The following is a 26,569-nucleotide window of genomic DNA, read 5'->3' on the forward strand; positions in this document are numbered from 1 at the left end:
TATGGTTCCCTTTGGCTTCATCTATTGTCCACGTTCCCCAGCTATAGTGCTGTCCTTGTGGATACATCTCCCAAAACATGTTATGCTGCTAGTGGTTACAAATTTTCCCCTTGAGTTTCTTCCTTCTGCTATTTGTGCTATTCTTTTATTACAGCAAAATTACCTTTCTATTGGTAATTGCTCTATTTATGGTTGTATAACCATAATAGGTTCATTGCCCTGCGTGCAGGGCAAGTCAATACGCTGAGACACTGGGTGGCAGCAGAGAAAGAGGTTTAATCGTAGGGCTGCTGAACGAGGACATGGGAGGAAACTTCATATTCATCTCCCCAAGGAGTCTGGGGCTAGGGACTTTAAGAGTTTTGGAGTGGACTAAAGTGTGGAGATCGCTGAATGGTTGAAAAGTGCAGGGTGAAGTCTTGGGAAAGGGAGATGAAGAAACTACATTTTCAATACTGATTCGGTTCTTCTGTGAGGGTCTTCAAACTGGTTGGTGTCAGCTCTTTCTCTGAAATTCAGAATCTGCTTAAGCAATTCTTAAAAACCTTATGATTCTATAATCAGGAATCCTATTTATAAGAAGAGTTGGCCCAGCACTTTGGGAGGCCGAGGCGGGCGGATCACGAGGCCAGGAGATCGAGACCATCCCGGCTAACACGGTGAAACCCCGTCTCTACTAAAAAATACAAAAAAACTAGCCGGGCGAGGCGGCGGGCGCCTGTAGTCCCAGCTACTCGGGAGGCTGAAACAGGAGAATGGCGTGAACCCGGGGGGTCGGAGCTTGCAGTGAGCGGAGATCGCGCCACTGCACTCCAGCCTGGGCGACAGAGCAAGACTCCGTCTCAAAAAAAAAAAAAAGAAGAGTTGGGATGCAAATGGTCAGTATCTAGGGCTATGTGACTTTCGATTATGAAAAAGTGGGTCAGAGCACAGCCTAGTTAATGCTTAATTATAACTATATTTTTGCCTAGAATTCTTGTTAACCCTGTGAAGGTGACTTTAGAGACTTTTTTTTTTTTTTTTTTTAAAGAGATGAGGTCTTGCTGTGTTACCTAGGCTGGTCTCAAACTCTTGGGCTCAAGCAATCCTCCTACCTCAGCCTTCCAAAGTGCTGGGATTACAGGTATGAGCCACCATGCTCGGTTCTTTTCTTTCTTTCTTCCTTTTTCTTTCTCTCTCTCTTTTCCCCTCCCTCCCTCCCTTCCTTCCTTCCTTCCTTTTGACGGCTATGGCTCACTACAAGCTCCGCCTCCCGGGTTCACGCCATTCTCCGGCCTCAGCCTCCCGAGTGGCTGGGACTATAGGCGCCCGCCACCACGCCCGTCTAATTTTTTTGTATTTTTAGTACAGACGGGGTTTCACCGTGTTAGCCAGGATGGTCTCGATTTCCTGACCTCGTCATCTGCCTGCCTCGGCCTCCCAAAGTGCTGGGATTATAGGCGTGAGCCACTGTGCCTGGCCTCGGTACTTTCTATTCAAAATCATTTGTACCAGAAGAAAGCACGTGGACCAAAGTCCCATTGACATGGAGCTACAGGTTCTTAAAGTCTCAATGTAGTAATTTAAATTATTTTAGATATACTTAATCCAACTTGGCAGTCCAAGTTCTTTTATACATAAATATTTCTCATTGAACCTGCTACTTTCCCTAAAATTAAATAAAAACTGCCCTTATCTAATGCTCTATGTAGGAAAGTTCTTAAAGGGTTTTAAATAATTTCAAATTTGTCACAATTTATTTTAAAATAATCCAAAATTGCACTTGAATCATATCATAATTTTAAAAGTATTAAATGGAGTATTTTAAAATCAAAATGCTGTCTCATTACTTTCAAAATCTGTCATTATCACCTTAATAGCTAAGAATTAAATGATTCTGCTTGTGTTCCATTTAAATTTTATGAAGGTTTTAAATAACTGATTAGAATTGGGGAGGATAATCTGTTAACAGAGAAAAAGAAGTTGTAATTATTTTATGGTGGGCATTCATTCAAACATATTTATTAAACTACTCCTCTGAATAAGGCAATGTGCTAGGTATTTTGAAATATCAAAATAAATATGTAAAGTCAGAAGAGGAATATATACACACACATATATACTTCTATATTTATTAAAAAATGACTGTGCATACAAGTTATTTTTCTTAATCTTAAAATCTGGAGAAACTAGAGAAAGACTCCTGAAAAATTCATAGTCATATAAAATCAAATAGGAAATTCCAAGTCAGGGATTTGGCTGTTTTCTAATTCCTAATGAGGGGGGAGTCATTTATCGTTAGGGGAAGAGGAGATCGCTATGGACCAAAAGTATCAATGAAAGCTTTATAGGGAGGAAATAGAGACAAATTAGATTTGAGCAGGCCAGGAGAGTGGAGGCAATGCAAACAGAGAATGAGGCACATGTAAGAAGAGGATTTTGAAAACGCATTTGAAAATCAGCTGTGGGTATAGGAATGGGAATGGGAATTGAAGGACAAACAGATCATGAACAAATGAGTCTTGTTGGAAGTAAATAAGGGATGACTTTAGCTTCATGAAGCTGACTATTTTTAGAGAGGATGAGACTGGTTTCCAAAAGAAAGGGAATTGCGGACTAGATGCCTCTACCATCTTTAGGGATCATGAGTTGTGAAATAAGTAAATTATTTGTTTAAACAAATACGTTTGCATTTGAATTTTTCTCTCATTTTTTACTTTAATATGATGTTTATAAATCTCTTGCTTTCTGTTTGATTCCTCTGCCAAAGTGTTTGGCTACCGAGTATGTACTTTTAACTTTTTTCCCTTTTGCCCCAAGGATACCTGCCGACAGTGCTTGCGGCTGCAGCATTTACCCTGAGAACTTTGCCACAACGTATCTGGCTTTTATTATTATTTTCACATCACTCTGGTGTGTCGACTTTTGAAACAAAAGAAATCATTGTATTTACAGTATTCTGTTTTTAGTAGTCGTATTTCCATTTACAAAATATAGTAATTCTCGAGGGATGATAACGTCAAATCCTAGAAAATGTAGCATTCCTATGTGTGATATTAACATCATTCTCAAACAATTGTTGGCTGAATTTGATGAACTCGATATTTCCAAACTAGACAATTCTGATGATTCCGATGATTTTGATGTTTGTTCTGTGTAGAAATAACTCCAAGAACAGTTTTTATATTTTAGTTTTATGATGAAACTCAGTCAGATTTGCTTCAGCCTCAAAGAGTGTGTTTATGTCAAATTAAATGATTACTGGCAATGAGCTGTACTTTTTTCCCCCCTAAACGGGAAAAGAGTTAACAATGAATATTAGCCATCCTCAAAACCAATTAAAAGTTAAAAAAACAGATAGATGAGAAGGAATGATTGATTGAAGGCAGAATTAATGAGAGAATCTGTTACATAATCCCAGAAAATAATAATGATTGTAGAGATGGAAAATATCTGAATAGCCTGAAATTCACAAGTACTAATTATTTCAGCATTTTTATTTTTATTTTTTCTTTGTCACTTTCAAAAGTCTTTTATAGATATTAGTCTTTATTTTTATTATTAAATCTTCTTTCCTTTTTTAGGCCATGGATATTTCTTTCTACTTTTTGAAATCTTTCATTAATCTCTCAATGCTTTAGTCTCTGTCACCATAGCCTTTGTTAGTTTCTGAATTAGAAAAAAGTGTTATCCACTTCTGTAATTTCCTTTTATTTCTCATTTGAGTTCTTTATATATAAAGTTTTATTAAACATTGTCTCTCATCATTTTATTTCATTTGCAGTTTTTAAATGTTTATTACCAGTGACTATTTTTTCACATAGGAGAGTAAATAAGTGAGTGTCTTTCTGTTAAAGGAAAGGCTTTTATTTAATGTTAAAAAAAAAGTACTTTAAAATATACAAATACATTTTAAAAAGTATTCTGCACATTCTCTTGCTGTTAAGAACATGTGCATTATAACAAGAAGAGTTACATAGAATCCTATTATTTTATATCTTATACTATGTTTTAAAATGCGTAAGTTTTTGACTAAGCTATTCTGCTCTTAAGCTGGTAGTCCTAAGATTCCCTACTGAGGGCAAGGCCTGTTTCAAATAAGTATCCTGTTTTTAATAAATTAGTGCTAAGCCTGCTTAGCTCTTGGGGATGTAGTTTTAGCAGAAAGAAAATTGGCCTTGCTTATACCCTTTCTTTTGCAGCCCTGAGTGGATTTTTATGCTTGTGAAAATGAGATACTGGCAGCAACCGGAATTAAAACAGGGAAGATATTGGGCCCATTTCCTCTTCTAACTCTGCTAAACCAATTTCACTCTCATAAGTAACTTTCCTTCTCTTGCAGACTTGAGCCTCTCCTGTGTAGAAAATTAGGACAACATCTGAGGAGGTCTAGGACAAGGACAACTGTCCACCAGGGACCAAGCTAAGATTGGTAAACCAATTTTCACTTGTGAACAATGCCAGAATTCAACCCATATGTCTCCCATGGTGAAGCACTGTAGTGCGTCATTAACCCACTGTGCCATTTAGCAGCTTCTCTCTGCTTGCTGTCTTGTGAATTAACATCTCTGCCGCCACCGCACTAGACCCTGGGTTTATTTCTGCTAGCAGTGCTGCTGAATGAATAGCAGTTCTCTGTAACGAGGGATCAGGGCACAGCTCTTTCAAATTTTCAACTGAAAGCAATAGCAATTTGCCATTCAGTCCTATCTTATCATCATCATTAGGATGGGAAATCACAATCTGAAGGCTCGTTGCAATGTGCTGTCAACCTGATATCTTGTAATTTTAATATGTAATACTGTGGTTAATAATTAATGGCTTTAACTCTGTAGGTGGGATCTGAATTTGGCTCCAAGAAAGAAATCCCTTTGAGCTGAAATATTCTTTGAGACTTCAACATCTTATGAAGTTTCCCCTCAATCAGCCTCGTTGCCTTCTTATTTAAATGATCTGCCATCTAATGAATCTGGATCAAAAGCTCCAAGCTTAAAATATACAACAAAAAGCTGCTTCTGGGTGAAGAGTTTGGATCCAAATCAATACGTTTCTGTGCTCTGGCCATTATCACATGCAGTTAACTGCTGGGAAATACTGATGTTCAAAAGATATGGTGGAAAAAGGCACCTGCTTTCTCACGCTGGTTTATGTTTGTCGTCTTGATAAAAATGCAAGGCAGCATATGCAGAAATTGTGCGGAAACACCATTCACATGGTAATTCCTTTGTATTTGAATAACTTCTTTTCAGGTGGTGCACTGAATGCCAGACTTGGGAGGATTTGAGCATCTCCCTGCCTTCAGTTCTTCCGTGACAATATTTTAGTGTCTGGCTCACTTTTTTGATCAAAGAAGATCATTTATTGGGACTTCAGAATGAAGGTACTGCCCCTTGATTTTCCTGGATCACAAGCCGTAATGTAGAAAGGTTTCTCACATTTTGTCTGATGCATATTACTGACAATATAGCCCGGGAAAAAGCTCCTTAATTCTAGCAGCCCAAATCTTCTTTAGTTTCAGTGCTGTTTAACAAGCAGAAAAATAATTGGGTAGACTCAACGTAACACCTCATAAATCAAATCTCTGATAAATTTTAGTAATAATTCCTTTTGCAGGCTTCAATTATACTCTGCCTTTCCAAAATGTTAGGTTGACAGTCTGTACCTGCCTGGTGTTTAAATTCAGGAACTTTGAGTGTTATTCTACTTATAGAAATAAAAGCTTAAGATATTTTAAAAGTTATTCTGGAAGTACACTGAAGCATATTGAAAATAAGAATATATATTATATATATGTATCTGTGAAATGTTAAATCAAAAATGACTTTGGGGCTTAATCTCATGTTTAATTATAATCAGTCACTAGTGACTTGCTTGGAACTCCATGTTGAGTGGGATGGTGAGGTTGTGGCCAACCTCTAAAGGTAGAAATTATTTGATAAATCATTATTGTTTGTCATTTTGGTCGAAGGTGGGAATAACACACTCATGTCCTATAGTGTCCACTCTGACCCTAGGAAGTCACTTATGATTGGACTTGGTGAAGTACATATGGTAAGCAGCTGACAAAGACAGCATTTCGAAGGTTAAATACATGTTGTTTTTGTCCTAAATTTACTAGTGCCTCCCTTTCAAACAGTGTTCTCAATTTCAAACACTCTTTAGATTTAGCTAAATCGATTTTCTTCTACAAGAGGCACTTTTATGATTATATTTAGTTTTAATATTTAATCATACCAAGGTATTTAGGTTTTAAAGTCTTTCTATTCATTCATAGCTAACTTGCCAGCCAACATTACCAATAGGATAATGGATGTGTGTGTCTACTAAGGCGTCAAAATCAAAACTAATGAGGCTGGGTGCTGTGGCTCATGCCTGTAATACCAGCACTTTGGGAGGCTGAGGCAGGTGGGTCACTTGACGCCAGGAGATCAAGACCAGCCTGGCCAACATGGCAACACCCCATCTCTACGAAAAATACAAAAATTAGCTGGACGTGGTGGTGTGCACCTGTGATCCCAGCTACTTGGAAGGCTAAGGCACGAGAATCGCTTGAACGTGGGAGGTGCAGATTGCAGTGAGCTGAGAGTGTACCACTGCACTCCAGCCCGGGCGAGAGAGTGAGAGTCAGTCTCAAAAAAAAAATAAAATAAAATCTGGTAAGCTCCAACTAGTGGGAATATAAGAAGTGGTTCATTGGAACCAGCTTGCATTAACTTGTGAGAACTGATTGTTAAATTATCAGCACTATTGTGAGCAGGTCGTTAAACACAGCTCTTATTAACCATTCAATTGTAGAAACTCGTAACAGTAAATCGTCTTTAAAATAATACATTATTTTTGTTTTTCGGGGTTTTTTTGTTTGTTTTTTGTTTTTTTGAGATGAAGTCTCACTCTGTTGCCCAGGCTGGAGTGCAGTGGGGCAAGCTTGGCTCACTGCAACCTCTGCCTCCCAGGCTCAAGCAATTCTCCTGCCTCAGCCTCCCAAGCAGCTGGGATTACAGGCACCTGCCACCACACCCAGCTAAATTTTGGATTTTTTAGTAGAGATGGGGTTTCATAATGTTGGCCAGGCTGGTCTCGAACTCCTGACTTCAGGTGATCCACCTGCCTTGACCTCTCAAAATGCTGAGATATTATAGTCCTGAGCCACCTCACCCAGTTGTTGTTGTTGTTTGTTTTGTTTTGTTTGAGACAGAGTCTCCCTCTGTCATACAGGTTGAAGTGCAATAGCACAATCACAGCTCATTGCAGCTTCGACCTCTTAGACTCAGGCAATCCTCCCACCTCAGCCTCCGAGGTAGTAGAGACTATAGGCAGACACTACTAATTAGACCCAACTAATTTTTGTATTTTTAGTACAGACAGGGTTTTGCAATTTGCCCAGGCTAGTCACAAACTTCTGGGCTCAAGCCTGTCTTAGCCTCCAAAAGTGCTGAGATTACAGGCATGAGCCATTGCGCCAGACCAAAAATACATTTTTAAAATTCACAAATTCTTAATTATTTCACTAAATTTGCTTTTATCTATGTTCTTGTAGTTATTTATGCCATTTGTATCTATATATTGAAAACAGTATATAATGATATGTTCTGTGTTTCTTCTCAACTCTGCCTTCAGTGATATGTTAGTGATTTGAAATTGGCATAATGTGTTCACATCACAGAAACTGGAAATAGTAAATAAAGGCATGATTTATTATGTTGATTGTCAAGATTGAGTTACCAAACTTTTACTGTAAAGGACCAGATAGTAAATATTTAAGGCTTGATGACTATGTAGTTGGTCTTTATTACAACTACTATATTGCTGTTGAGTGAAAGCAGTCATAGGCAATACATAAAAAAGTAGGTATGACTTTGTTCCAATAAACTGCATTTTATTTTTTTTTTATTGTTATACTTTAAGTTCTAGGGTACATGTGCACAACGTGCAGGTTTGTTACATATGTATACATGTGCCATGTTGGTGTGCTGCACCCATTAACTCATTTACATTAGGTATATCTCCTAATGCTATCCCTCTCCTCTCCCCTCTCCCCACAATAGGACCCAGTGTGTGATGTTCCCGTTCCTGTGTCCAAGTGATCTCATTGTTCAATTCCCACCTATGAGTGAGAACACTCGGTATGTGGTTTTCTGTTCTTGTGATAGTTTGCTGAGAATGATGGTTTCTAGCTGCATCCATGTCCCTACAAAGGACACAAACTCATCCTTTTTTATGACTGCATAGTATTCCATGGTGTATATGTGCCACATTTTCTTAATCCAGTCTGTCACTGATGGACATTTGGGTTGATTCCAAGTCTTTGCTATTGTGAATAGTGCCGCAATAAACATATGTGTGCATGTGTCTTTATAGCAGCATGACTTAAAATCTTTGGGTATATCCCCAGTAATGGGATGGCTGGGTCATATGGTACTTCTAGTTCTAGATCCTTGAGGAATCGCCATACTGCTTTCCATAATGGTTGAACTAGTTTACAATCCCACCAACAGTGTAAAAGTGTTCCTATTTCTCCACATCCTTTCCAGCACCTATTGTTTCCTGATTTTTTAATGATCGCCATTCTAACTGATGTGAGATGGTATCTCATTGTGGTTTTGATTTGCATTTCTCTGATGGCCAGTTATGATCATTTTTTTCATGTGTCTGTTGGCTGTACGAATGTCTTCTTTTGAGAAGTGTCTGTTTATATCCATTGCCCACATTTGATGGGGTTGTTTGTTTTTTTCTTGTAGATTTGATTGAGTTCTTTATAGGTTCTGGATATTAGCCCTTTGTCAGATGAGTAGATTACAAAAATGTTCTCCCATTCTGTAGGTTGTCTGTTCACTCTGATGGTAGTTTCCTTTGCTGTGCAGAAGCTCTTTAGTTTAATTAGATCCCATATGTCAATTCTGGCTTTTGTTGCCATTGCTTTTGGTGTTTTAGACATGAAGTCCTTGCCCATGGCTATGTCCTGAATGGTATTACCTAGGTTTTCTTCTAGGGCTTTTATGGTTTTAGGTCTAACATTTAAGTCTCTAATCCATCTTGAATTAATTTTCGTCTAAGGAGTAAGGAAAGGATCCAGTTTCAGCTTTCTACTTATGGCTAGCCAATTTTCCCAGCACCATTTATTAAATAGGGAATCCTTTCCCCATTTCTTGTTTTTCTCAGGTTTGTCAAAGATCAGATGGCTGTAGATGTGAGGTATTATTTCTGAGGGCTCCGTTCTGTTCCATTGGTCTATATCTCTGTTTTGGTATCAGTATCATGCTGTTTTGGTTACTGTATCCTTGTAGTATAATTTGAAGTCAGGTAGAATGATGCCTCCAGCTTTGTTCTTTTGGCTTGGGATTGTCTTGGCAATGCAGGCTCTTTTATAGTTCCATATGAACTTTAAAGCAGCTTTTTCCAATTCTGTGAAGAAAGTCATTGGTAGCTTAATGGGGATGGCCTTGAATCTATAAATTACCTTGGGCACTATGGCCATTTTCATAATATTGATTCTTCCTATCCATGAGCATGGTGTGTTCTTCCATTGTTTGTGTCCTCTTTTATTTCACTGAGCAGTGGTTTGTAGTTCTCCTTGAAGAGGTCCTTTACATCCCTTGTAAGTTGGATTCCTAGGTATTTTCTTCTCTTTGAAGCAATTGTGAGTGGGAGTTCATTCATGATTTGGCTCTCTGTTACTGGTGTATAAGAATGCTTGTGATTTTTGCACATTGATTTTGTATCCTGAGACTTTGCTGAAGTTGCTTATCAGCCTAAGGAGATTTTGGGTTGAGACAATAGAGTTTTCTAAATATACAATGATGTCATCTGCAATCAGGGACAATTTGACTTCTTCTTTTCCTAACTGAATACCCTTGATTTATTTCTCTTGCCTAATTGCCCTAGGCGGAACTTCCAACACTACGTTGAATACGAGTGGTAAGAGAGGGCATCCCCATCTTGTGCCAGTTTTCAAAGGGAATGCTTCCTGGTTTTGCTCATTCAGTATGATATTGGCTGTGGGTTTGTCCTAAATAGCTCTTATTATTTTGAGATACATTCCATCAATACCGAATTTATTGAGAGTTTTTAGCATGAAGGGGTGTTGAATTTTGTCAAAGGCCTTTTCTGCATCTATTGAGATAATCATGTGGTTCTGCCGAGAGATCTGCTGTTAGTCTGATGGACTTCCCTTTGTGTGTAACCCGACCTTTCTCTCTGGCTGCCCTTAACATTTTTTCCTTCATTCCAACTTTGGTGAATCTGACAATTATGTGTCTTGGAGTTGCTCTTCTTGAGAAGTATCTTTGTGGTGTTGTCTGTATTTCCTGAATTTGAATGTTGGCCTGCCTTACTAGGTTGGGGAAGTTCTCCTGGATGATATTCTGCAGAGTGTTTTCCAACTTGGTTCCATTTTCCCCGTCACTTTCAGGCACTCCAATCAGACCTAGATTTGGTCTTTTCACATAATCCTGTATTTCCTGGAGGCTTTGTTCATTTCTTTTTCCTCTTTTTTCTCTACACTTCTCTTTGTGCTTCATTTCATTAATTTGATCTTCAATCACTGATCCTCTTTCTTCCAGTTGATCGAGTCGGTTACTGAAGCTTGTGCATTTGTCATGTAGTTCTCGTGTTATGGTTTTCATCTCCATCAGTTCTTTTAAGGACTTCTCTACATTAGTTATTCTAGTTAGCCATTCATGAAATCTTTTTTTAAGGTTTTTAGTTTCTTTGCGCTGGTTACGTAGTTCCTCCTTTAGCTCTGAGAAGTTTGATTGACTGAAGCCTTCTTCTCTCAACTCGTCAAAGTCATTCTCCATCCAGCTTTGTTCTGTTGCTGGCAATGAGCTGTGTTCCTTTGGAGGGGGAGATGCACTCTGATTTTTTGAATTTCCAGCTTTTCTGCACTGCTTTTTCCCCATCTTTGTGGTTTTATCTGCCTTTGGTCTTTGATGATGGTGACGTACTGATGGGGTTTTGGTGTGGGTGTCCTTTCTGTTTGTTAGTTTTCCTTCTAACTGTCAGGACCCTCAGCTGTAGGTCTGTTGGCGTTTGCTTGAGGTCCACTCCAGACCCTGTTTGCCTGGGTATCAGCAGCAGAGGCTGCAGAAGATAGAATATTGCTGAACAGCGAGTGTTGCTGTCTGATTCTTGCTCTGGAAGCTTCGTCTCAGGGGTGTACCCCACTGTGTGAGGTGTGAGGTGTCTGTCTGCACCTAGTGGGGGATGTCTCCCAGTTAGGCTACTCAGGGGTCAGTGACCCACTTGAGCAGGCCATCTGTCCATTCTCAGATATCAACCTCCATGCTGGGAGATCCATGCTCTCTTCAAAGCTGTCAGACAGGGGCATTTACCTTTGCCGAGGTTTCTGCTGCTTTATGTTTAGCTATGCCCTGTCCCCAGAGGAGGAGTCTACAGAGGCAGGCAGGTGTCCTTGAGCTGTGGTGGACTCTACCCAATTTGAGCTTCCCAGTGGCTTTGTTTACCTACTTAAGCCTCAGCAATGGTGGGTGCCCCTCCCCCAGCCTCACTGCCACCTTGCAGTTAGATCTCAGACTGCTGTGCTAGCAATGAGGGAGGCTCCGTTGGCATGGGACCCTCTGGGCCAGGTGTGGAATATAAACTCCTGGTGTGCCATTTGCTAAGACTCTTGGTAAAGCACAGTATTACGGTGGGAGTTACCTGATTTTCCAGGTGTTGTGTGTCTCAATTTCCTTTGGCTAGGAAAAGGAATTCCCTTCCCCCTTGCGCTTCCCAGGTGAGGGGATGCCTTGCCCTGCTTCAGCTCTCACTGGTTGTGCTGCACCTGCGGACCAGCGCCAACTGTCTGACATGACATGCCCCAGTGAGACGAACCCAGTACCTCAGTTGAAAATGCAGAAATCACCCGTCTTCTCTGTCGCTCACACTGGGAGCTGGAGGCTGGAGCTGTTCCTATTCGGCCATCTATAAACTGCATTTTCAAACCAAGAGGTCAGCCCACTGGCCATAGTTTGCCTATGACTGGTCTAAACTAAAGAAAGCAATAGAAAAGTGTTAATTATGCTGATTAAACTAAAAGTGTGCCATATTTGTAGCTATTGCAAAGTGAACAGCACAAAATTTTGAGAAGTTATTCTTTCAATGTTTGAAAATTATTGTGATTCAGTAAAAAATTAGGTTAATAAGACTCAGAATCCATTTGAACTGCCTTATACTAGTCACAGGGGAAATTTGAGAATCATTAAAAATAATGCAATGGGTTGAAATCCATTGTATTTATGTACATCCATTTGTTTATAACACTATTAAAATAAACATTGGTAGGTGACCTTTGAGGATACTAACAAACCAAGTTATTATTTTGAAAATTCCCATATAATAATAAATAGTCAAGATTTTTTTCAGCTTTTTCTAAATGAGCTGTACTTCAGGATGAGAAACTAGTCTATGGTTACATTTTGCTCTGTGATTATTTCAGTTAATACATGAGAAATAAGTAGTAGAATGTCAAGATTTTATAACTCCTATTAAGTTAACAGATCTAGACAATTATCAGAAATTGCTGAAAAAAAAATAACAAAATGAGAGACCACTGATGTGCAAATCCTGATTTGGTTATACAACACCACCTATGAAAACAAATTACCCAAATAAACCAAAATATGACTGAACCACCAGATCTACCTGTCAATTTATAAAAAGTAAAGGAAACAGAAGCAGATACGAAATTCACCAGGAACATGCAGTGAGCAGCAAATGTCAGTGTGACAAATTGTTTAACATGAATAATCAATAACAGAAACAAATTGCAAAGAAAAAAATAAGATGGATGGCAAACTATAGAATTAAAGATATATTAAAAAATCATTCAACGGCAAAGCTGTGATCTTAATTGGATTTCAGCTGAAGCAAATTGGTACAATGGGAACAATGAGCAGTTAATCAATGATAAAGAGTCATTGTTATTATATTTTAGGTATCGTAGTGGCATATTTATAAGAATGAGTGCCTGTCATCTAGAGATACATCTTGAAGTGTTTGCAGATTAAATAAAATGATATGTAGGTTATAAGATTATATATATTGATTGTTTTAAAATAGTCAATGAAAAAAAGAGGGTATAGTTGTATAATGAACCATATTTAGCCTTGAGTTGATACTTATTAAAGCTGAGTGATCAATGCATAACCATTCATTATATTACTTTTTATATTTTTGATATATTCTATAATAAAACTGAAATAAAAAATAATACAGTCTCTAATTTTAGAATAGAGTTAGGCTTCTTATAACTCTCTAAACTTGAGGATTGATTTTCTTAAACTGGAGGCACTTTTTCAGTTTTGTTCAAACCAGTTTGCCAGGCACTAAGACAAATCTCTCATTCATTTATGTTTTTTAGAGACAGGATCTCACTCTGTTCCCCAGGCTGGAGTGCAGCAGTGTGATCATAGATGGTTCATTGTAACCTTGAACTTCTAAGCTCAAGCGATTCTCCTGCCTCAGCTTCCTCAGTAGCTGGTACTACAGGTGCATGCCACCATGCCCAGCTATCTTTTTTTAACTTTTAATTTTGTAGATAAGCGAGATAAGATCTTGCTATATTGCCCAGGCTGATCTCAAACTCTTGGCTTCAAGTGATCCTCCCATCTCAGCCTCCCAAAGTGTTGGAATTATAGGCATGAGCCATTGCACCCAGTCTCTTCAAAAACTATTTAATACCTTATGCTTTTGTCTCAAAATCTCCCTTTTCACCTTTACTCTTAGCTTACAGCATTTAAGCTTCTACTGCCATGTTCCCATCTACCAGTGTGCTTTTTCTTCCATCTTCCTATCCAAATGCAGTTCTTCAACTTGTGCACTAGATGTCAATCACCTTATGTCCACTCAGACATGTGTTCATAAATTGTCCACTCTTCTCTATTATTTTCATGCTATCATTTCTCTCATCTTAAATAAGAATATCTATTAACCACTTCTCCTCTAATGGCTGCCATCACATTTCTTTGCTCTCCGTCACTGTAAAGCTCTTCAGAGATATGCAGATGTTTTGTCTCCAAGTTCTCTTTTCCTTTTACTCCTACTACTCCACCAAAAAATCATACTGTTGAGCTTACTTATAACCTTCAGATCACTAGTCTAAATGGTCAATTTTTGGTTCTCATGTTACTTGACCTCACAGTACCATTTCACAGGCTTGCTTACTCTATCTTCCTTAATCTGATGGCCTCATCTGTGCCCTCCAAACTGAGCATAGGCTTATCCAATTTAGCTGATGTCAACTACATTCTGATTGTTCAGTTCAAGACCTTTGCATCATCTCCCACCCCATACCTAATTCATTACAAAATTCTGTTGGGTCTTTCTTTAAAACATGTCCTGGATTTGATCACTTCTCACCAACTCCTTGGCTATCACTCTGTTTTAAGCCATTATTATTTCTCACCTGGGTTTCTGCAATATTCACTCAACTAGGCTTCCTGGTTCTACACTTGCTTTCCCAGCAGTCTCTTCTCAAGATTTCAAGTACTGTTCTGAAGATGTGAGTCGTGTCATAGCATGCCTCTGCTCTAGACTCTGAAATGGCTTCCTGTTGTACTTGGAGAAAAAGGGAGAGTCCTTGAATATGCCCAAAGACCCTGCGTGGATGTTATGTATGCTCTGCAAACCCCACCAATACCACTCTGACCTCACCTATGGGTCTCTCACTTACTCCTCCATCGCCAGAAACCCCCAACCTCCTCATCATCCTTATTTTATTCACCTTTCTTCATCTATTGCTTTAGCTATTTCCTCCCCCTGAAAAGTTCTTTCCTCAAATATGCTCATTTAGGTAACTCCAAAATATCTTTCAAGTCTTTGCTTAAATTTCACTTTTTCAATAAAGCCTGGCCAGCCCACTCTATTTCATATGGCAACATGCATCTTATTTTTCCAACCACCCGACTGTTGATTCCCCGTTCTCTATTTTCCTTTCCTTGTATGTAGGACTTTTCATTTTCTCGCCTATTTTATATTTTTCTTATCCTGTTTGTGGTTTGTTTTCTGTCTCCTCACTTGAATATGGCAAGAAATTCCTATTTGTGTCTTCACTTATTTATCCAAAATACTTATAAAAACTTTCAACAGATAGTAGGTAATCAAGCATGATGTGTTGAATTACATTTTAAAGATTTAATAAAAATAGCCAATCAAAAGTCCACAGTTGTGTCCCTTTTCATGTAATCATCTTTATAGCAGTCACCCAAATAAGTAGATCAAATAATAATTTAAATTTGACTGATTAATTATGATTTATTTTCCCAGCAAAGTTAAGTTTCTGAAGTGAGAATTTATCATTTATTACAAGTTTCCTATATTTTCTGTGTACACAGTGGTTGGGAGTCATGAAAAAGATATCAGGAGAAAAGTAAATTGTTGGGAAAGATCTGGCTACAGAAAAAATGTTTGCCCCAGGCATTTGGAAAGCAATAATGTATGGAAGATATCTTTTTATAATTCCCTTAAAATAGGAGTTAGAGACTGAATTAGAGAAGTAATGACAAAATAAATCTTTGACGTCACATCATCTATCATCTCCATAATTTTTCTTAAGAAACTGCTGATTGCAATCGTCTTTGCTGACTCAAGGATTAAAAGTTCTGTCAGCTACATAAAATTATTAACTTAATTGTAAAGCTATCTTCACATTAATCAGGAGAGTCCTATTTATCTCACAATTACCTGATGCAAAAAGAACAAGATCTCGCTGGGAAAAATTTTTTTCAACTCTAAATAAATAGGATGGTATTAAATTCAGGAGTTATTTGATATTCTAAACGAGGTGTGAAGTAGATTGTTTTAAGGTACTATCTCTCCATAGCTCAAACAGGGGCTTATAATAGTATTTTAACAATTTTAATAAAAGTTCAATTTATATTTCCTTAGTATGAGTTTTTTCCTTACCCTGCTGGTAAAATATGGGATTATCATTCAACGTTTGTTATCTCTTTGTAATACTGGTTAGACTAACTCTAAATAGGACAACCACATTTAACCACATATAATGGGATGTTATGTGCTGTAAAAGATTTGATGGATACCAAGCAAGTCAGCAAGCATGTGGTTAGCCAAGTTGAGTCATCAATGAAGATAATGTTTGGTAACTGCTTTGGTATTGTGGTGTGAGGATGGTTTTTCTGACTTTGTCTCTTCATTCCTAGTCTCTTGGAGAATAAAAAAAAGTGTTTATATCCTATGATTATAGTCCAAACTCTACACCAAGTTGTGGCTACATTTAAGATTTTAATCTCTTCTGGAGTACTGTTGGTTTATCTTTTTCAAGATTTACCTTGAGAGCTCTGCATTTGAATGCCAATTAGAGTGATTCCTTAATTCATAGTCTGAAGGGAAAGTAAAAATTCTGAAACCATTAACCATAACAAATAGGTTTTATAAAAGTTTAAATTCCACTATAGTTAATCAGTTTGAACAAGACATTTAGGCTGTAAATAGCATTTTAAAGTAAACAAAGCTTTACATGAAGTGACAGCTAGAATCACATTTTGTGCTTCTGAGTGTGAGGAAACTAATGTACCAAAAAAGTGCCTACTATTTAAAGACGTCTCGCTCCAGACATATTTAACAACTGAGATTTGCAGTGGGTAGACCACTGAAGTGTCTCGTCATTAAATTGTGCACTGTACATTAGAAACAGATGCACTCCTGGAAGTCTTGCATGACAACATTGTTTTGCCATTTTCCAATTAAGACATTGCTAAAACTGAAATCAGAACTAAACTAACGGGTCAGCCATCTTATCTTGATCCTGGAGAAATGGTGTACGTTTTGAGAAGACCTAGTGGTTTTCATTCATATCCTGATATAAATTAGAAAGCTAATCCTTCTCCTTGTTTTCCTCCAATACCTAGAAAATTTACAAAATGATTCATTTTAAATATTGCTCAAATTTTGTTCAAATATTTAGATTTTAACAGGCCAATATTATACACTACTTTGGCATATTTGGTCATAATAATCTTACAAAGCAAATAAAAGATAGCAGTGGAAAAAAATTATGCCTATTCTTTCTAATCAGTGGCAAAAAATAGCTATGTAACTCTCTGGAAATGATCTGTAGAAAACAATATTTGAAGGAAAGTGGAATTGCAATGAGGCATATTTATTGGGATGGTATAGAACAAAATAAGTGTACAAAAAAGGAGAAGGGTTATTGCCCTGGATACAGCTGCTATGGTTCACATTAGACATGTGATATCACTATTACTGTAAATCCTATTTTATTAACCATAACAATTTTCTGTTGGTCTTTTGCAAAAGAAAAAATGTTGAAAATAAAATTCCAATACACTATTGAGCTATTCTCTGCAACTCCCTTACAGGGAAAATTTATATTCTGATTACTTCAGCCAAACAAACATTTTACTCAAACAAAGGGAAAAGAAAAGCTGCTAATTGTCCTCATTTATGGTTGCTATTCCGATATGAATCAAGAAAAATATTTTTTCCCAATTTTTAAAATTATGGGCCACATGTTCTTTTGCCTTCCATCTGTTTACTTTTATATAAATTTCTACACTAGGAATTTTATACTTTAAAAAACAAGCTCTAAAATTGTTCTACACCCACAAGTAGGCTTCTTGGGTCTATACATATGCACTAGATATATACAATCGAAAGAGATAAACACTCTAAAACATCATTTTCCACGGAAAAGATTGTTAATTTTCAAAATGGCTTCCGATGACTGATTCTTTTTTAGCCACTGCCCAGTTGAAAATCTTTGAGAGAGAAAAAATTCTTCCTTCATTTCTCATTCCTTACAAACACAGAGTGGAACAGTCTGAGCCTAAGAAAATTAGTCCCAGGTGATATTTTGTTAACCTTAATTTTGAAGTAATGTCAAATGAAAAAATTTATCTATTTAGTTAGTTTATACTTGTCTAAATTTACTTGGATGACTGCAGTTTTATTAGTTAAAAATACTGTTATACATGAGTTGAGGTTTTATGGGGAAGGAAAACATGCATCATATTATGAAAGACAGACACATATTTAAAGCGTTGCCATTTGTTATACATGAATTAGAAAAGGATGACACAGCTATGTTTTGAAGTCATGTCTTCATAAATTATTTTTATAAATAATACAGTTAAAACCTCAACTTTATTTTTTCAATACTTTTTTTCCCTGTGACTTTTAAATCCAGGCATTTATTAAAGAAAACTAGATCCTTAAATTTCTAGGTTATGTATCCTTGTGCAACCAAAAGAGATTTATATGGCTTTATTTCTTTTTTTTTTGGTCCTACAAGTCTTTTTAATATTTGTGTTTGTTTATTTGCTTAGAAAGTATTTTTTGTTGAAACTGGCAATTGTGCTTTGCTAAGTGTAAACAACATAAAAAACTAAAGTATTTCCTAAGTTTGGAATTAATCTCCCAACCTATGAAAATTGAGAAACTTCTCACATTGGCAAAATGTGTTCCTACCCTGGCTACCAAGGAAGAAGAATGGGTCAACAAGGAGCTTTAGCATTTTTTGCCAGCAATTTACATATTAATCAAATGTGATCTTTCTTTAAATTGCACTTAATACAGGAAGTACAGCCATGTTTGATTTCAAGCTGAATTGATATGTGAGCAGTCATTGGCTGTCCATAATTAAAATCTTAAAGAAAGCCCACCTATGGTGAACGATTTAATATTTGTGGTCTCAGTTGGTAAACTATGCCAATTCCATGAAAATCACATTCTCATAGTTAGATCCAGGCTAACCACATAGAGCTCTTTCTTTCTCTATCCATAATTATATAATTAGATTATTTTTATCTTAAACATACTTTAAAAACATTTTCTTTCTTTATGGTACATTATTAAAGAATCATGCCCTCTGAAGGTCTCTTCATAAGCCAAGAAATCCACATGTTACGTATTATGCAGAAGAGATTTTCATGAGTAAATTTCTTTAAAGCTTTGAACCAAGGTCCAGGAATTCTATTACAGTTTGCCAGTGATATTTAACAAGTGAGAGGAATATAGTTGCAAAGCAAACTTGAATAAGATAATTGATGAGAAATGATATTGAATGTTAGAAAATATGTTGTTATTACTCTTAATGCCAAATCTGTCTCTCTCATGAGTTAGACTTAAACATTTAGGATAAGATAACTGTACCATCTATATAAGAACTGCATTTACTAAGGAGGGATGAGAGGAGGAGGCAGTTATAATCTGTAATAAGTGTATTCTGTCTCCATATTTGGCAATGAATGTATATGTCATTTTTCATTTTCAGGTCTCTATTTTTCTTATTTTATTTTTAAAACTATTTATTAATTTATTTATTTTGAGACAGGATCCCACTGTGTCACCCAAGCTGAAGTGCAATGGCACCACTATGGCTCACTGCAGCCTTGAACTCCTGGGCTCAAGCGATCCTCCTACCTCAGCCTCCTGAGTAGCTGGGACTACAGGTGCATGCCACCATACCTCTGTGTGTGTGTGTGTGTATATATATATATAACACATATACATATATGGTTTTTTGTTTCGTTTTTTGTTTTTGTTTTTTTGTTTTTGTTTTTTTTTTTTTTTAGAGACAGTGTCCTGCTATGTTACCCAGGCTGGACAGAAACTCCTGGCCTCAAGCAATTGTCCTGCCTCAGCCTCCCAAAGTGGAAAGTGCTGGGATTAAAGGTGTGAGCCACGGTGCCTGGCCCATGTCTCTGTTTCATATATGCCCAGAAGATAGTGCAAATATGTGAAAAAATAAACTAGGAATACAGGGTTTTGTAGCTATGATTATAAACTCTGGTAACTTGCTTAATTTTATTGTGTCTCTATTTTCTCTTTCATTACACTAGAAATGTCAATTGCCTACCTGATGGTTGTGAATAAGAAAAAGAAGAAACAAATACCTGTGTAAGGACAGAATACCAAGGGAAATAGAAACATGTGATATGATACTACTACTCAACTAAACAGACAACATTAGTGAATGGCAACTTGTAAATGGTTTTGATTACATTTATTTTATTTTCTATCAATCTAGATGTAAAGATTGAACCGAGAGTGAGATACTAAATTCGTCCTTAGATATTTCATGCAATGTTACAGCTCTTTGGAATTCCTCACAAAGCTCCTCCTCTCCACAGTGGAATTTTACTCAGAGGAGAGATAGGCTGAAATGTTTCAGTCCCCTATATGGTAAGTCCAAAATCACTGTTTCACATATATGCCAACCTGATACATTGAGTCATTGACACGTGTCTTTCTACCTTCGGTATATTTTCTTTGACTAGCTTTATTGCTTCCCTGTGATGCTGAATTTTGAACGTGGACATGTATATCCATAACAAAAGCATCCTAGGCAAACTGGATTTGGTTATTTGAATTTCATAATTACTCTTTACTCCAAGTGTTGTGGATTCATGATGCAAATTTGCCCATTCCTATTCCAACGACTTAGAGCCACATATCAATTGTTTTAAAGATTGGTTCTCACCACTGAAGTAACAATGTTGAAAAAGACACTATGCCTATATTTAATAGTTTGCTATTAAACTTTACTTTGGGTTACATCAAACTTGTAAAAAGTAGTGACTGGTTTGGGAAGGTGAGGTGTGCTGATCTAAGGATGCCCCTCCTTCATCTATTTTAGGTACTAGAAAATAGGTAGCAAAAAATAAATCTTGCAGTACTCTGAGTCTTTTAATTAATTACACATTTTCCATTTTGGAGTAAAAAGTAATTATGAAATTCAACTCTAATTGTATAGTTTTTATGTGTAAAATAACTGATAAAAATAGAATAATTGAGATGCTTTATTTGTTATAGTATTGAATAGCAGAGCATAACAAATAAATAGTACCTTCAGTTTGCTTTCTCTGGAAAAAATGATTTGGTAAGATTTTACATGTCCCACAAATGCTCTTAAACAAAAGATATATCCCCAAGTGGACAACAGATAAGTTTATATTTTAAAAAGGAAAGGAAGAAATGTATATTTCTAGAATTTTCTAGCTTATAAGAAAAATAAGGAGAAGTCTTCTAATTGCTGGTTGGCAGCTAACCCTCCAGTTCCTCTACAGTGTACAAATTATATTAAATGAATTCATTGCATTAATAAAGACAAACATCATTGATATTTGAACAATGAATGTAAATGGTTTGGAATCAAGAATTACCTTTATTCATTATTAACAATTATCAGACAACACTAGTTTCCAAATAACATTTTTCCTAAATTAACAAGGTGACCACACATCTAGATGGTTGTTGCGTGTGAGGACAGAGACATTGCCAAAGGTTTGTGAAGGACTAACTGCTGTAGGAATAAGCCATAACTAGAGACCAGGAAGAAAACAAATTTACAAGGGTATTCAGAGTTCTAGGAGCATGAGATTGTGATACTTGATAGAAAAAAACATATGAATTGACCATTACCATTAACCTTGCTTGATTACTGAAGCATAGGCCGGGGTAGAAACTCAAGCAGAGCCATGTAGTCTCACAGAGTTAAAGAGACAGGGATCAAGGTGCTGGAAAGCTGGAGTGTCAAGAACTTACGGGGAAGAATATGAGAGCAGAAGCTGCATAGTGAGAAGGGTTCAGAGACCTGCAGAAGGGTTAAAAAAAACCCACAAGTTTTTAGCTGAGCATTGATCTGCATAAATGTTAGATAAAATGTCATGAAGTTGTAGAAAGAACAATAGGAAAAGCCAGGGGGTAAAGAATTTTAGGAATTCACACATAAAGATGGAAATAATTTGTATTCTCAAGAGCAGACAGGAGAGACCTAATTCATAGGGGAATTGTGTAGAGTACTCAGAAACATTGGGCCTTGGTAATAAAGGAGAATTTGCCTTAAAACCAAGGTTCCTCTGAACACATTAGCAAAGGTTAAAACAATGGGTACACATGATATAAAGATGGATCTAATAGGCATTAGAAACTACAAAATGGGGGAGAGTGAGAGTGGATAAATTACTGGTTGGGTACAAAGTTCAATAAGAAAAAACAAAAACAAAGGTCAAGAAGAAGGCTTGAAAGGTAATCGACATCATTAATCATCAGAGAAATGCAAATCAAAACCACTATGAGATATCATCTCATACCTGTTAGGAGATGATTTAACTTACTATCAAAAAGTCAAAGGATAACAAATGTTGGCAACTATGAGGAGAAAAGAGAACTCTTATACATTGTTGGTGGAATGTAAATTGGTACAGTCATTATGGGAAAGCGCATAGAGTTTTCTAAAGAAATTAAAAATAAAACTACCATATGACTCAGTAATCTCTCTTCTGGGAATATACCCAAAGGAAATGAAATAATCACCTCATAAAAATGTCTGCACTCCCATGTTCATTGCAGCATTATTCATAATGGCCAAGATATGGAAAAGCCAAACTGTACATCAAGGGATGAATGGATAAAGAAACTGTGTTATATTTCTTTATATCACATGTAATAATAATGAAATATTATTCAGCCCTAAAAAAGAATGAGATCTTCTCATTTGACACAACATAGATGAGCCTGGAGGACAATGAAATAAACCAAAGACAGAAAAGTATTACATGGTTTCACTTAAATGGGGATTTTTTAAAAACTCAAATATACAAAGATAGAGAAGAAAACAGTGGTTCTGGGGCAGAGGAGGAAGGAAGAAAATTGGGAGATGTCAGTCACAAGATACAAAGTATAAGATATATATTAGACTTCTAGGCTAGTTCATGATGTATAACATGAGGACTATAGGCAATAAAATTTTACCACACATGGAATTCATGCTAAATGAATAGATTTTAACTGTTATTGCCATAAAAACAAACAATGGGTAACTATGTAAGAGGATAGAAATGTTCATTCATTTCACTACAGTAACATTTTACAATCTACATGTATTTCATAACAGCACATTGTATACCTTAAATATACGTAATAAAATTTATTTTAAAATAAACAATTTTTTAAAAATTAAATCAAGTGCGCTTCATCCCTGGGATGCAAGGCTGGTTCAACATACGCAAAACAATAAACATAATCCAGCATATAAACAGAACCAAAGACAAAAACCACATGATTCTCTCAATAGATGCAGAAAAGGCCTTTGACAAAATTCAATAGCCCTTCATGCTAGAAACTCTCAATAAATTCGGTATTGATGGAATGTATCTCAAAATAATAAGAGCTATTTAGGACAAACCCACAGCCGATATCATATGGAATGGGCAAAAACAGGAAGCATTCCCTTTGAAAACTGGCACAAGACAGGGATGCCCTCTCTCACCACTCCTATTCAACATAGTGTTGGAAGTTCTGGCTAGGGCAATCAGGCAAGAGAAAGAAATCAAGGGTATTCAGTTAGGAAAAGAAGAAGTCAAATTGTCCCTGTTTGCAGATGACATGATTGTACATTTAGAAAACCCCATTGTCTCAGCCCAAAATCTCCTTCAGCTGATAAGCAACTTCAGCAAAGTCTCAGGATACAAAATAAATGTGCAAAATTTTAGACACCAGTATCAGAGTGTACAAGCATTCTTAGACACCAGTATCAGACAAACAGAGGGCCAAATCATGAATGAACTTCCATTCACAATAGCTTCAAAGAGAATAAAATACCTAGGAACACAACTTACAAAGGATGTAAAGGACCTCTTCAAGGAGAACTACAAACCACTGCTCAGTGAAATCAAACAGGACACAAATAAATGGAAGAACATACAATGCTCATGGATAGGAAGAATCAATATCGTGAAAATGGCCATACTGCCCAACGTAATTTATAGATTCAAGGCCATCCCCATTAAACTACCAATGACTTTCTTCACAGAATTGGATAAAACTGCTTTAAAGTTCACATGGAACCAAAAAAGAGCCTGCATTGCCAAGACAATCCTAAGCCAAAAGAACAAAGCTGGAGGCATCACGCTACCTGACTTCAAACTATACTACAAGGCTACAGTAACCAAAACAGCATGATACTGGTACCAAAACAGAGATATAGACCAATGGAACAGAACGGAGCCCTCAGAAATAATACCTCACATCTACAGCCATCTGATCTTTGACAAACCTGAGAAAAACAAGAAATGGGGAAAGGATTCCCTATTTAATAAATGGTGCTGGGAAAATTAGCTAGCCATAAGTAGAAAGCTGAAACTGGATCCTTTCCTTACTCCTTATACGAAAATTAACTCAAGATGGATTAGAGACTTAAATGTTAGACTTAAAACCGTATAAGCCCTAGAAGAAAACCTAGGTAATACCATTCAGGACATAGCCATGGGCAAGGACTTCATGTCTAAAACACCAAAAGCAATGGCAACAAAAGCCAGAATTGACAAATGGGATCTAATTAAACTAAAGAGCTTCTGCACAGCAAAAGAAACTACCATCATAGTCAACAGGCAACCTACAGAATGGGAGAAAATTTTTGCAATGTACTCATCTGACAAAGGGCTAATATCCAGAACCTATAAAGAACTCAATCAAATCTACAAGACAAAAACAACCCCATCAAAAAGTGGGCAAAGGATAGGAACAGACACTTCTCAAAAGAAGACATTCATACAGCCAACAGACACATGAAAAAAATGCTCATCATCACTGGCCATCAGAGAAATGCAAATCAAAACCACAATGAGATACCATCTCACACCAGTTAGAATAGCAATCATTAAAAAATCAGGAAACAACAGGTGCTGGAGAGGATGTGGAGAAATAGGAACACTTTTACACTGTTGGTGGGACTGTAAACTAGTTCAACCATTGTGGAAAACAGTGTGGCGTTTCCTCAAGGATCTAGAACTAGAAATACCATTTGACTCAGCCATCCCATTACTGGGGATATACCCAAAGGATTATAAGTCATGCTGCTATAAAGACACATGCACATGTATGTTTATTACGGCACTATTCACAATAGCAAAGACTTGGAATCAACCCAAATGTCCATCAGTGACAGACTGGATTAAGAAAATGTGGCACATATACATCATGGAATACTATGCAGCCACAAAAAAGGATGAGTTTGTGTCCTTTCTAGGGACATGGATGCAGCTGGAAACCATCATTCTCAGCAAACTATCACAAGAACAGAAAACCAAATACCGTGTGTTCTCACTCATAGGTGGGAATTGAACAATGAGATCACTTGGACACAGGAAGGGGAACATCACACACCGGGTCCTATTGTGGGGAGGGGGGAGAGGGGAGGGATAGCATTAGGAGATACACCTAATGTAAATGACACGTTAATGTGTGTGGCACACCAGCATGGCCCATGTATACATATGTAACAAACCTGCACATTGCGCACATGTATCCTAGAACTTAAAGTATAATAAAAAAATTAAAATGCTCAAAAAAAAAAAAAAAAAAAACTTGAAAAGATAAATATCACCTACATGTAACTGCCTGATCAAAGAACAAGGATCTTTAAAAGAATGCAAGAAGTCTATCATTGAACAATAAGTAATTAACAATGTCCAGAGTTCAATTAAAAATTTCTAGGCTATCAAAGAAGCAGAAAAAAAAAAAAACTTGGATTAGGAGAAATATAATTCAACTGAAAGAAATGCAGAAATAAGAAACATAACACAATTAACATACAAAGGCCTTAAAATACTATGATCTAGTTTCCAGTCCAATGTGTAGAGAGTTTGGATTGTCACTTTATACACTCAAAAACAGAAAAGATGAACAATTAAAAATCAACAATCTTTATAGATTCATCAGATAATTGAGATCAGGATAAACCACAATGTAACTTGAAAACTGGAGAAAGAGTCATATCCTATGAATCACAGTTCACTAGGATCAGACATTCTAGAGCAGAAGCCCACTGCAACCCAGTTCTGGTAGGAATGCTTAAACCATAATTGATGAATTGTCAGAGGCTCAGAGAGGACTAGTTTGAAAGTTAGAAACTGCATGAGAAACAGCTTTGTAGGATCCCCCACTTTGATTAGCGTTTTTACCTTTAGTAGTCCCATCAGCTTCTCAGGGTGAACACAGGAGAAAACTTAGCTTATGCTTCCAATAGTGGAAGAGGAAAGTTATTATTCTGAAATAAGTCCAGAATGTTCTGGTCTACTTAACATAGGACTACCCTCAAAATAAACTATTTTAACAGAGCCAATTGACTTGGGTTTTGCCAGAGCTTAACCAATTTAGAGAAAGGAATATCTAATTCTAGCTCCCTCTGGCCTTTGACACGGGAGAAGGGAAATACCCAAATCCCAAGTCCCTTAGCCATTTTGTCTCCCCTGAGGGCATGGGGGAAACTTATAGGCCAGAAACATAGGTTCAGTAAAAGACTGGAACCAAATCATAGGATTGAATTGTAACTTCCCTACCCTCATAGTTTAGTGACATTTCAACCAGGCTCCTGTATAGTAACAGTGGGTTACAGATAAAAGAAATCTGAGGCTCACATGCTCTTTTAAGAAGGAATCTCCAGTAAAACCCAAAGGTAACATTCGAGACAAAAACAAGGACACCAAAGGGAATTATAGCTCCTGACCTCTATATGTATAGCAAACAACAAACACAGCCTAACTCAGCCAGATAACCATAAAACTTCACACCTAAGGCCTCTTTATCCCAGTTCATTTTACTCAGTTCA

At 36.9% G+C, this 26,569-nt stretch overlaps 1 long non-coding RNA gene across 3 annotated transcripts in view; it reads left to right on the plus strand.

The window, feature by feature from the left end:
• Positions 1-26,569, plus strand: part of LOC105498735 (uncharacterized) — a 234,283-nt gene that overhangs the window by 146,451 nt on the left and 61,263 nt on the right. For 2 of the 3 annotated variants that reach the window (XR_011612402.1, XR_011612399.1), the window contains 3 exons: positions 4,322-4,411; positions 5,229-5,359; positions 19,988-20,142. This is a non-coding gene — a long non-coding RNA (uncharacterized lncRNA). Of the gene's footprint in view, positions 1-4,321; positions 4,412-4,814; positions 5,065-5,228; positions 5,360-19,987; positions 20,143-26,569 lie in introns of those variants that run through there. The other variant, XR_011612401.1, reaches the window with a different exon arrangement.

The sequence above is a fragment of the Macaca nemestrina genome, chromosome 14 (genome assembly GCF_043159975.1).
Source record: "Macaca nemestrina isolate mMacNem1 chromosome 14, mMacNem.hap1, whole genome shotgun sequence".
NCBI classification, from domain to species: domain Eukaryota; kingdom Metazoa; phylum Chordata; class Mammalia; order Primates; family Cercopithecidae; genus Macaca; species Macaca nemestrina.